Source organism: Hypanus sabinus, chromosome 8 (assembly GCF_030144855.1).
Source record: "Hypanus sabinus isolate sHypSab1 chromosome 8, sHypSab1.hap1, whole genome shotgun sequence".
NCBI classification, from domain to species: Eukaryota; Metazoa; Chordata; class Chondrichthyes; order Myliobatiformes; family Dasyatidae; genus Hypanus; species Hypanus sabinus.
In genome coordinates, this window is record NC_082713.1 from 120,476,729 (window position 1) to 120,489,628 (window position 12,900).

The window sequence follows — 12,900 nt, forward strand, 5'->3', positions numbered from 1 at the left end:
AAAACAATAACAGAATGCAGAATAAAGTGTTACAGTTACAAAGAAAGTGCAGTGCAGGCAGACAATAAGTTGCAAGGACCTAGCGGGTAAATTGTGAGGTTAAGAGTCCACCTTATTGCGCTAAGGAACCATTCAAAAGTCATATAAGAGTGGGGTAAAAGCTGAGCCTAGTGGTACATGTTTTCAGGAATTTGTATCTCCTGTCCAATGGGAGTAACACAGTTCAGTGATGGCCCAAGTCCAAAGGGATAGATACAGACACGGAATGAACAGTTCACTGAGTTTTGGTAATAACTGTACAGAGCAAAGGAAAATAATAAACGCTAGGCCAACAGAACCACTAACTAAAATCTCTCAAACTAGTTAAAAACTAACAGCATCACAGTGGCCTGAAAGTAGTAACCTAGAACTAAATTAATACCGATCCTTTAACAGCGTCTATCTAATCACAAATCTTCTTTCCCAGAATGTTGACTGAGTTGAGCCAGGTGCGTTGTCATCGTCGTGCCTCAATCTAGACTTGACAACACTAAACCAAAGGAGAGAGTAAACTACAATTACAGAGAATGACTGGAATGCGTTCATTCTCTCGTGTGTGATTGTTGTCTTTCAGCTGCCCGCCTGCTTTGCCCAGACTCTGTGGCAGTGTGTGCAGTTGTGACAGGGAGGCGAAACAAGAGCAGACATCTGCAGTGGGTGAGGATTTTCTATGTCGGCTGCTTTACCAAGGCAGCGAGAAATGTAGACAGTAATAAGATTTTAGCTATACTGAAATATAACTTAAGAAGAATTACTTTGGAAGGTTAACATTCTTAGTTACAAAGCTACTGGATGAGGTAGAGAGCAAGGAAGAGTATGACAAGCCAAAATACTGAAGTTTTGATGTTAACTGGGGCAGAGTCGGTGCTTAAGGAATAGAGAGTGCTGAATTCATTACTTAGGTTCGGGAGAATTGCTGAGACAAGCTCTACAAGAAGAAAGTGGGACTGGCAGTTTTGGGAATGAGGCTGGGCCGGTACAAGGAATATCAGTGGGAGGCCCCTGCTTGTGTGGAAGTAAGAACAATTTAGTTAGATTATACAAAGTTGCGCTGAAGTCAAAGTCAAAGTAAATTCTCACCATATACTACACTGAGATTCATTTTCCATCATGACAGTCCATGGCTGCCTCTCCTGCCGCGATGAGGTTGGAAGAGCAACACTTTATATTCCGTCTGGTTAGCCTCCAACCTGATGGCATGAACATCAATTGACAGCCCCCCTTCACCATTCCCCCATTCCTGTTTCTCTCTTTCACATTATCTCCTTACCTCCTCCCCCTTCCCTTTCTTCCATGGTCTTATCAGATTCCCCTTTCTCCAGCCTGTATCTCTTTCACTAATCAACTGCACAGCTCTTTACTTCACCGCTCCCCCTCTCCCGGTTTTACCTATCACCTACCACCTTGTACTTCTTCCTCACCTCCCTCCACCTTATTGCTCTGACTTCCCATCTTTTTTTCCAGTCCTGATGAAGGGTCTCAGCCCGAAATGTCGACCGTTTACTCTTTTCCATAGATGCTGCCTGACCTGCTGAGATCCTCCAGCATTCTATGTGTGTGTTGAGATCCACTTTCTTGCAGGCATTTACAGGAAAATAAAGAAATTCAATAGAATTTGTGAAAAACTACTTAACTAAAGATTGACAAACAGCCAATAAACAAGTATTAATAAATATATATATCTGAGATAAAGATGCAGTATTATTTATGTAACATACTGAGAACATGCCAGTTTTACTTGGTTCCTATACTTTCTGCTCTGCAGCCTTGGGGAAGGGTAATGTGCAATGGACTGTGCACTCTGCTACAGAACTAAATTAAGAAATTCTCTGCGGTGATCAGTCTGGGCTTCTCATCCCTTCTCGCACGTTGCCTTCTCCTTCCTCCTGTTTATGTCAGAATAGATCTTATACATAACCAGACTATCATGGTTTAGTTTTGCCTCTTCCATTAACCTGCATATTTTAGTCTTGAAAGCTTGCTGATATTTTCTCTTTGCTCAGCTATTTTACTGTATTTGCCCCCGCCCCCCTTAACTCTGCACAGGCTTTTTTTTTTGCTGCCATCATCACACATTCTTCTGCTTTGAAGCCCGAGGGTAGAGGAGGACATCCTTATCAGAAACTCTGATCCTTCAGCACTCCTCAAACCTTCCATCCTGTGTCGTAAATAATCCTGTAGCCTCCATCGCTGCCTCACTTGCATCTCTGCATCCAAAACCATTCAGGCATAGCTGCCTGGTGTGGGTGGCTTAACCATTCAGAGCTGGCCTCAAGCACCTTCGGGTCTGGCTGCACGGTGCCAAGGAATCTGGACCAAAAGCAAAGTCAGATTCATCATCACTGACATAAGTCATGAAATATGTTTTTATTTTTGTAGCAGCAGAACAGTGCAAGGCATAAAAACAGCTGCAGGTATTTGAGGAGAATTGTTATGTCACCAAATTTCTACACATCTGCAGTGGAGACCATTCTGACTGGATGCATCTCCACCAGTGCAGAGGCTCCAATACAAAGAGAGGTGTAGACACAGCCAGCTCCATCAGGGGCAAAATCCCCTCCCCCCCCCCCATCTTAAAGGACATCTTCAAGTGGTGGTACCACAAGAAAATGACATTATCATTAAGGACCCTCGCCATCCAGGACATGCCATCTTCTCATTAGTATCATCAAAGAGGAGCAACAGGAGCCTGAAGGACCACACTTAACATTTCAGGAGAAGTTTTTTCCACCCTGCCATCAGATTTCTGAGTGGGTTGTGAATGCATGAACATTAACTCACTAACACTTCCACGTTCCTCCTACACTGAGGTGACAGAACCGAGCACGATACTCCAAGTGTGGTCTAACCATTACCACATGCCGCTTGAAATTAGTTCCCCGACTAATGAGGGCCAACATACCAAATGCCTTCTTATCCACCCTATCGACTTGTACGGCAACTTTGAGAGATCATGGACTTGGACCCCAAGGTCCCTCTGTTCCTCCACACTGTGAAGAATCATGGCATTAACCCTCTATTCTGCTTTCAGGTTCAAGCTTCAAAAGTTATTTAATTATCTTTTACTTTAACATAGCAATTATTTTGTGTCTTGTACTCTACTGCTGCCGCAAAGCAACAAATATCACAACATATGTCAGTGGTAACAAACCTGAAGGCCCACCAGTGCCTTTACTTCCTGAGAAAGGTGAAGAAATTTGTCCTGTCCTCTAAAACCCTCACTAATTTTTATAGGTGCACCGTAGAAAGCATTTTTCTAGGGTGCATCACAACCTGGTATGGAAGTTGTCCTGTCCAAGACCGGAAGAAGCTGCAGAAGATCGTGAATGTAGCCCAGCACATCACACAAACCAATCTTCCATCCTTGGATTCACTTTCCACCACACGCTGTCGGAGCAGTTCTGCCAGGATAATCAAGGACATGACCCACACAGCCAACATATTTTTTGTCCCTCTTCCCTCCGGGAGAAGATTCAGGAGCTTGAAGATTTGTACAGCCAGATTTGGGAACAGCTTCTTCCCAACTGTGATAAGACTGCTGAACAGATCCTGACCCGGATCTGGGCCGTACCTTTCAAATATCCGGACCTGACTTGCACTACCTTACTTTCCCTTTTCTATTTTCTAATTATGATTTATAATTTGAATTTTTATGATATTTACTTCGATTTGTACTTCAGGGAGCGCGAAACGCAGAATCAAACATCACTGTGATGATTGTACGCTCTAGTATCAATTGTTTGGTGACAATAAAGTATAATGATTTAATGATTGTGACTCTCAGCAGGACAGAGCAGGAAATAACTAAAGGTTCCCACTAAAAGGCTAATCCATCACCTGGGACCAGAGGTGAGCTGGAACACACTGACGCCCACATCATCAAACAACAGCTATCTCGAAGCAGAGTTCCACTGCTGGGTCAGGTCTGGTGATATCTCTGAACACACGGCCACAAACCGCTCAGGATTCTCCTGATCTCCACCATGCTGGTTAAACTGGTACTGAGGTTCATTTGACAGCAGCTGAGCCAAAGCTGGAGGTGACAGATCATTCTACTGTTTAGGACACACCTAACCCTCAAGTCTGTAAAGAGAACCGATTCCATAAATCCACTGGGTCTAGGCTGATGGCTCACTGTGAGCAGAGGTTCTGAAGATGGTACGCAGGAGGCAACAGGGGTGAGACAGAACAGCTGGTTGAGTAGTGACAAAACGACAGCCTTGCACTCAACGTCAGTAAGACCTAAGGAATTGATTTGGGACTCCAGGAAGGGGAAGTTGAGGGAACACACACCAGCCCTCACCAATGGGTCAGCAGTGGAAAGGGTGAGCAGTCTCAAGTTCCTGGGTGTCAACATCTTCGAAGATTTATCCTGGGCCCAACATATTGATGCAATTACAAAGCTATGGCTATAACAAAGAAGTGAGCAGATATTTTTTGCTTGGAGCTCGAGCAGATACCTGGACCTCTTTTACTCTCCTTGGTCACCAGACCTGAACACCACCAGTCTATCCCTCAGCAGACTGAGGATCTCTTGGATCATCCAGGGCTTCTGGTTGGGGAAGACTGAATGAAGTTGTGGGTACACAATCATTCATAAACATCTTTATAAAGTTCATGACAACCATGAGGTATTCATTCAAAATTCAAAGTTAAAGTACATATATGTCACCATATACAACCCTGTGATTCATTTTCAAGTAAATTCAAGAACGAATCCACCAACTCGAAGCAATCCTGTCATCACTCCACTGCTTCCTGCAATCACCTCTTTGTTGTCCTTACCTCCTCTGGTGCCTTACCAGGCTCTACTTGTATGCTGGTAGGAGGAGGATCAGATTTCCCAAAATGTGGTCTAGGGAGGGAACAGTAGGCATTCCTAATCACAGTGTAACAGTGGCCGAGTGTGTTGAGACCCCTAGTGCTGCAAGTGACAGGTTAGTGATAATTAGGCAGAGATTCCTTCAAGCCAGTCTGATTAAGTCCCCGGCAATTTCCATGAAATATATTGGGTTAGACTGTTTCTTGTTTGCTAATTACCGCACTCACTACATCAAGTGCTTATTAAACATCTGCCTTTGGCGGTATGTAAACTGTGGTCGGGTTTCATAGAGACCATCTCTCACGGTAAGTAGAATGGACGGCACTTAACCATCATATGTTCAATGTCAAGAGAACAAGGTGTGGCAAGAGCTCTACTTTTGAGCACAGTCAAGTGGGTTTTTTTAGGGAAAAAAGCTCCTTACCTTTTGCCTTCTCTAAATCAGCAGTTCAGTCCATCCAATGGATTGAGAAGCCCTTGGGATGTCCAATGTGGTCGAAGTGAGCCATGTCTCAGTGAAACAGAATGCAACAATCCCTCATTTCCTTCTGGTAAAACAATCTTGCCCTTGGGTTCTCTATTTTGTTCTCCAATAACTATGTATCAGGAGGCAAAACACTGGATAGATGAAGTATCACACCCCAAAGTTTTAGTCTGGCATGAAGTCCTCCCTCCCATCCTCTCTTCCACCCTCACCTGCTTAAATGTGGCATACCTGCACCCCAGAGAGTGAAGTTTGCTCAGTCCTTCGTGAGATCATAAAACCACAAGATCATTTAAATAGTTTGAGAGTATGATACTTAAAAGGAGATTTCAGGCTGTAGATTGCGGCAATAGTAGTTCAGAAGTATATCTAGATGTTTTGTGAGTTGCCCACCAAAGGTTGTCATGTATCACCAGCGCCAACTATACATACTGACCAAGTTTATACAAATTTCATGAGCTGATTTTTCCTGAAATCACATTGCCTTTGAATTAGAGGATCCAAAATTGCAGCCAAACAGTTGAATACAATGTTTCATGACATCAACTGAAGAATCAGACCCTAACCACTAATTCTGCCCCAACAACATGATGACTACCGTAGAGCTGAAACACCTGCCCTGAAGATTCTTCACTGCACACTGTTCTCTGTCTGTTGATCCATTTATTGCTTGTTCCAAGTGTATGATAGATTGTACTCTAACCAGCTGGGTACAATTGAAAGTTTTTTGGAAAAACATACCTGTGGAACAGTACAATACGTTACAGGCCTTTAGCCCACGATGTTGTGCCAATCTTTTAGCCTACTCTAAGATAGATCAAATACTTCCCTCCCACATAGCCCTCCATTTTTCTTTCATTCATGTGACTTTCTAAGGACCTCTTACATGTTCTTAATGCATCTGCCTTTGCCACCACCCCAGCAGTGGGTTCCACACACCCACTCTTCTCAGTGTAAAACACCTATGACATCCCCCCCATAAATCCCTCCAATCAACTTAAAATTATGCCTCCTCGTATCAGCCATTTCTGCCCTGGGAAGAAGTCTTTAGCTGTCCACTATGCCTCTTACCAACTTGTACACCTCTATCAAGTCAGCTCTTATCCTCCTGCACTCCAAACAGAAAAGTGCTAGCTCACTTAACCTTTCCTCATCAGACATGCTCCCTAATCCAGGCATCATCCTGACAAATCTCCTCTGCATTCTCTCGAAAGCTCCCACATCCTTCCTATAACAAGACGACTAGAGCTGAACACCATCTTCCAAGTGTGGTCGAACCGGATTTTTATTAAAGTGCTGCAACGTTACCTCACAGCTCTTGAACCTAATTCCCCACTAATGAAGGCCAACACACCCTTTGCCACTCGACCCTATCAACTTGCACGGCAACTTTGAGGAATCTAGGGACGTGGGCCCCAAGTTCTGTTCCTCCACACTGCTGGCTTATTGGTGGGGGAGCTGTATGGCCTCGATTGCAGCGCTAACGCGGCTTCATGCTGCAGCCACCCTGGAGAGATGACGCCAGAGTCGGTGTGCCGCGGTGTCCGTGGTGGCATCGGTGTTGGAAGACATTGGATTGTGTTCACATACAGACTGCTGTGGACTTGCCTACAACGTCCATGCACTCAGAGACTTGGGCTACATTACATTTTTTTGTGTGACTACATGTTTCCTGCTATCTTATATATGCGAATGTGTGCCTTGTGCTGTGTCTGACTGTTGGTACTGTGTTTTGTACCTTGGCTCCAGAAGAACTCTCTTTCATTTGGCTGTTTTCATCGGTATTCATGTATGGTTGAATGACAATTAAACATGAACTTGATCAACCATGTATTCTACCTTCAAGTTTGATCTTCCAAAGTGAATCACTTCACATATTTCAGATTGAAAATATTTCTAATTAATGTAACTTCCCTCCAGATGAAGGATTCCTGTGTTTAAAACCTACTCTGGGCCCTACCCGTGCACTGTGACCGGGTTTGCCCCCCCTCTTCTGGTAAGACTGTCGGCAATGTTGCTATCTTGTACTCTGGACCTTCAGCTCACATTACATTCCATAAGTGCAATAAACATGCTTTTTCAGCAGATTCAAACTAGTTGGAAAACCAGCATATGGTTTTAGAACTATGACAAGAAAGGCTGCAAACACATTCCTTTTTTAACCTAAATGACAAATATCAGTCTGATTGCCAAATGCTTTCTACAGCAAAGAACATATTCTTTGAACAAGAATACAGAAGCAAGTATATCAAGGATTAGCTGTTTAATGCATCTGCTTTAGCAACACTATTATACATTATAGATTAGTGCATTCGTGCAATAGCCTGTCCTGGTACAACCATATTAATGTCACAGACAAGAAAGTTCACTAATGCCTCTACTTCCTCAGGAGGCTAAAGAAATTTGGCACATCTCCTTTGACCCTTATCAACTTTTATCGATGCCCCGTAGAAAGCATATCTGGATGTATAATGGCTTGGTGTGGCATCTGCTCTGCCTCTGACCCTTAGAAACTGAAGAGTGTTGTGGACACTGCTCAGTATATCTCAGGAACAAGCCACCCCTCTATGCACGCTGTCCATATCTGTCAATGCCACAGTAACGCAGCCAACATAATTAAAAACTCCACCCACCCCAGACGTTCTCTCTTCTCTCCTCTTCGATCAGGCATAAGGTACAAAAGCTAGAAAATATATATCATGTGGTTTGAGGACAGCTTCTGTCCCACTGTTATCAAACACTTGAATGGGCCTTTTGTACAATAAAATGAACTTTTACAATCTACCTCATTACAACCTTGTACTTATTATTTACCTAAACTGTGATATCTTTGGCGGCTTTTACACTTTTTTTTCCAATTGCTATTGTTTTTATCTTATTCTAGCTCAATGTATTATAATTTGATCTGTATGAATAGTATGCAAGACAAGTTTTTCATTGTATCTTGGTACATGTGACAATAATAAAAGAATATCAATACTTTTAATGTGGGCAAATCCCCAGGGCCTGACAACGTGCAACCCCCTCCTCCGGCCCCGCCATCAAGGGACGCCAGGGAAGAAACTGTGAAGGCCCTTTAGAGATATTTGCTTCGTTTTTAGCCACTGGTGAAGTTCCAGTAGACTGGCATATGGCTAATGTTGTTCCATTGTTCAAAAAGGGAGGCAAGGACAGGCCAAGGATTACAGGCTGGTGAACCTAACATCCATTGTAGGAAAGTTACTGGAGGGAATTCTGAGAGACCAGATCTACTATCATTTGGATAATAAATGTAAAGTGTTGCTGAAGCTGAAGTATTATTACATTGTTGCATGAAATTCCAAATCCTTGGTATGTTTGATATTTAATCCTTGCTATGTTTGTCATTTAATCCTTAACATATGTTGGCTATTTAATACACAATGCTGTATATATAGATTTTTCCGGTTAATTGGGTCATTGATTAATTGGGGCAGCCACTTATTTGGGACAATGCTTGAAGAACAAAAACTAATTGAGCAAATAGCCAGGCTTCCTTTTGTTTATTTGGGACACCATCCTACTTATTTGGGACAGATGATTGTCACTGAAAAGTTTCTAACTAGTGTCAAATGCATTCACTTGGTTGGCCGTTGGACGCTACACTGTGCTTAGAGTGAACACTTTTTAAATAGCATCAGTTGCATGTGCTTGTGTTCAAAAAGCAGTCACTTCTGTCACCAACAGTGAAATAATTAATAAGACAATTCAGAACAGTTTTTCTCATTGCAGTTTCAACATTTAAACTTGGAAGTGCCAGAAACAGACAGGAGTGATGATGAAATGACTTCAGGAATTCAACAAATTAAGATCTGCGAAAAATTTGAAGGTATCAACTATCATCTTGAATGTTACAGTGAAAGTGAAGATTCGGAGGAGCTAGTCATCGATAGCATTCCATGAAGGCAGCCCATCATCTAGGTGTCTGCACTGATTTTGTTCATTTAGAGTAAATCAAAGGACGACGGCAGTGTACACTGAATGAATTCCTCTGTTGATAACTATAGGAACCAATATACAGTTTTACAGTAATGTAATAGTATTGATAGTGTTCTAATTTATTCTGTATTTCATTTAAATAAATAATATTTTACCCAGTTAAACAGTGGCTCATCTTTTTTTATACTTTCTCAACTATTTCCATGAAACTTTGGCTAATAATGGCAACTGCTTACTTGGGCCAAAACATACCGATCCCAATGTGTCCGAACTGATCAGAATCCAGTGTGTTTGGTTATATAACCGTTCTGAATGATATAGAGCTAGAGAAAGTGTGTGCTACGTAGTCATGTATATTTTAACCCCTACAAGTTGCTGTCAAGGTTCCGGACATGTTATGTAATTTGAGAGGGCATTCTGGGTAGGTGACTGGGTAGATAAACAGATGCATGTTTGTTCCTCACCTCACCTCTCCTATGTGTGTTATTCATGGCCACGTGGCCATAACAACTGGCAACAAGGTGACAAATCCTCATGCAACATCTACTGTTGTGTTCCCTTTAGCAAGAAAAGTCCGTGCACAATGCTGGCGGTGTGCCGCTGTGTAACGTGTGTGTGCAAAAGACAGACGCCACAAGTAATCGGCCACAGGAAGCACAGTGAGTGAAGAATCCGAGAGGAGAGAACGAGAATGTGACAATTAAATAAAACGAGTAAGAGGGAGACAGAGAGATGGATAAGTCTAGATGACTTTTCTGAAACGTGATTGTGTTTAAAAGTGGTGAAAATGTCTGGAAGTATGGGGCTGCATGACAAAATGACAGAGCAATGAAATTAATTTATTGAAAGATCAGAATATTTTGTGCTGGCAAATAAAATTTGAAATGATATCCATGTTCCATGTGATGGGTGCAAAGATGTTTAGTTTATTATACGGTCTGGTGCAAACTGCTAAGACTGGTGATAATCTTATGAGGACATAGTTAAAGTCTTAAAGGACCACTATTCACCTACATCTTTGATTATTGCTGAGAGGTTCAGATTTCTCAAAAGGAAGGTGAACCTATTTCCTAGTTTGTGGTGGTGTGGAAGCAATTGTCTGAACACTGTGATTTTGGGCAGTCACTGATTGACACATTACGTGATAGACTCATATGTGGTCTGCATAGTGAAGCAATTCAGAAACGTTTGCTTACAGAAGACGGACTAACATTACAGAAGGCAATTGAGATTAGTACATCTATGGAGATGGCGGCTAAAGAAGCACAGCTATGAAGCGTATCTTCCCAAGTTTGTAAAATTTCTACTGACTTTAACAATAAGATGCATATTGGCAAACAACGTTACCATTGTGGCAAAACTGGGAATTCAGCAAAAGAAAGCAGGTATAAGGAATTAAATTACCGAGGCTGTAGCAAAAAGGGATATATTGAATGTGCCTGTAAAAGTAAAATGACACTTTCAACCAAAACAGTATAATGAAGAAAAATGGCTTTTGAAAAATCCAAAAGAAACATGTGAACAAGATGGAGCATACTGAGGATGTTCTGTCTGTGGTTGAAGAAGCTTTACATGTTTCATCTGTTTCAGGACACAAAGGTGGCTATTGGGTGACCCTGCAGTTGGATGGGGCCACAGTGAGGAATACAGGTGGACACGGGTGCTGGTGTCAGGGACAGTTTACAAGAAGAAATTGCAGCGACAGACCAGATCCTGGGTGGATTGGCAGGGGTGCAACGCTATTTTGATGACATACTCATCACGGGGAAAATGAGCATGAGCACCTACAAAACATGGAAGCTACACTGCAAAGACTCAAGCAATATGGGCCAAGGGTCTGGAAGGACAAGTGTGAGTTCCTTCAACCTTCAACTGAGTATTTGGGCCATGTAATTGACAATCACTCGAGACTTTACAAGGCACCATCAAAGGTGAGGGCCATCACCACATAATGTAAGTCAATTACAATATTTCTTAGGATTACTGGCATACTATGCAAAGTTTGTTCCTAACTTAGCTAGCATGCTGCCACTACTTCAGGAATTTTTTAAATAAACCAACACACTGGTAGTGGACACGTTGCTGTGAAGAAGCTTTTAAAAAGACCATAAGAGTTTTTGTCACAATCTGAAGCACTCGCTCACTTCAACCCATCATTGCCCCTATGAAACATCAGCCCAGTGGTGTGGGGGAGGGTAGCATGGTTATCTTTCGTATCATGCCATTCGGTGAAGAGTGTCCAATCACTTTTGCATCAGGGACGTTCAGCAAGGTAGAAAGCCACTATGCCCACATTGAGCAGGAAGCCCTCACAATTGTCTTTGGAGTTAAGAAATGTCATCAATTCCTTTTCAGTCGACGGTTTACATGACTGACACGTCATTGCCCCTTGACACCAATTTTTGGTCCACACGAGGGCAGCCCTTTCCTGGCTGCTGGCCGGATGCAATGTACGGGAGGTCCGAGCTCCACTCGAGTGCTGATGGACTGTCCAGACTTCCGTTAGCTGCTGCAGCTCCAGAGACATCTCTGAAACAGATTTCTAACTTCACCTACAGGTCTGATAACCACGGTACAAGCCCAGAAGCACACACACACTGATCCTGTTCTATCTAAAGTGGTGGCCAAGGTAACTGATGAATGGAAAGGAGAGCCAACCTTAGAACTGAAACTCCACTAGGCTCGATGAACAGAACTCACAGTCCAAGCAGGATGCTTACAATGGGGCTACCGTGTTGTCATCCCTCCACCATTCAGAAAGCAAGTGCTTGTCGAGTCACACGTAGGACGCTGTGGCGCAGTGTGCATGAAAGAAATCACATGCAGCTACTTCCGATAGCCATGAATGGCTGCAACCATTGTAGGGAAGGGCAAAGCATGCCCACGTTGTCAGTGAGTGGGAAATGTTTCTCAACTTGCTCCTTTGCATCCGGGGAATGGCCTGAAGAACCATGGCAGAGGATGCACAGAGATTTTGCAAGACCTGTAGAAGGCCACGTATAAGACGTACACAGCAAATAGCCCGAGGTTGCTATCATAAAGAGCACTACATCTGAAAAACGTATTGAGGAGCTACGCTCCAACTTTAGCTATTTTGAGTTTCCTCAACAGCTTGTAACAATGGCCCACAACTCATAAATGAAGAATTCAAGGCATCTATAGAAGCAAACGACACTCAGCACGTGAAGTCAGCACCGTATCATCCAGCCACTAATGGCCTTGCTGAACAATTTGAACAAACAATGAAACAAGCCCTCAAGACTTCAGTGGGAAGTGGATCCCTCAGCCAGCTTCTTAGCACTTTCTTACTGACATACCGCAACACACCACACCAAAATATCTTAACAGCCACTGCACTGATGCAAAGGGAGCTTCACACCCGGTTTGACCTGCTTAGACACAGATTGTAAAAGATGAACAGAAAACCTAAGCAGAGAGGCGTGCCAAAGCAAGGTATAGAAGTTTAACAGCAAGAGAGAGAGTATTTGCCCAAAACTGCATCTCTGGAACCTGTGACGGTGGTGGCACAAACTGGTCCTGTGCCATACACTGTGGAAACTAGTCACCACAATATCTGTAGAAGGTACATTTACCAGTT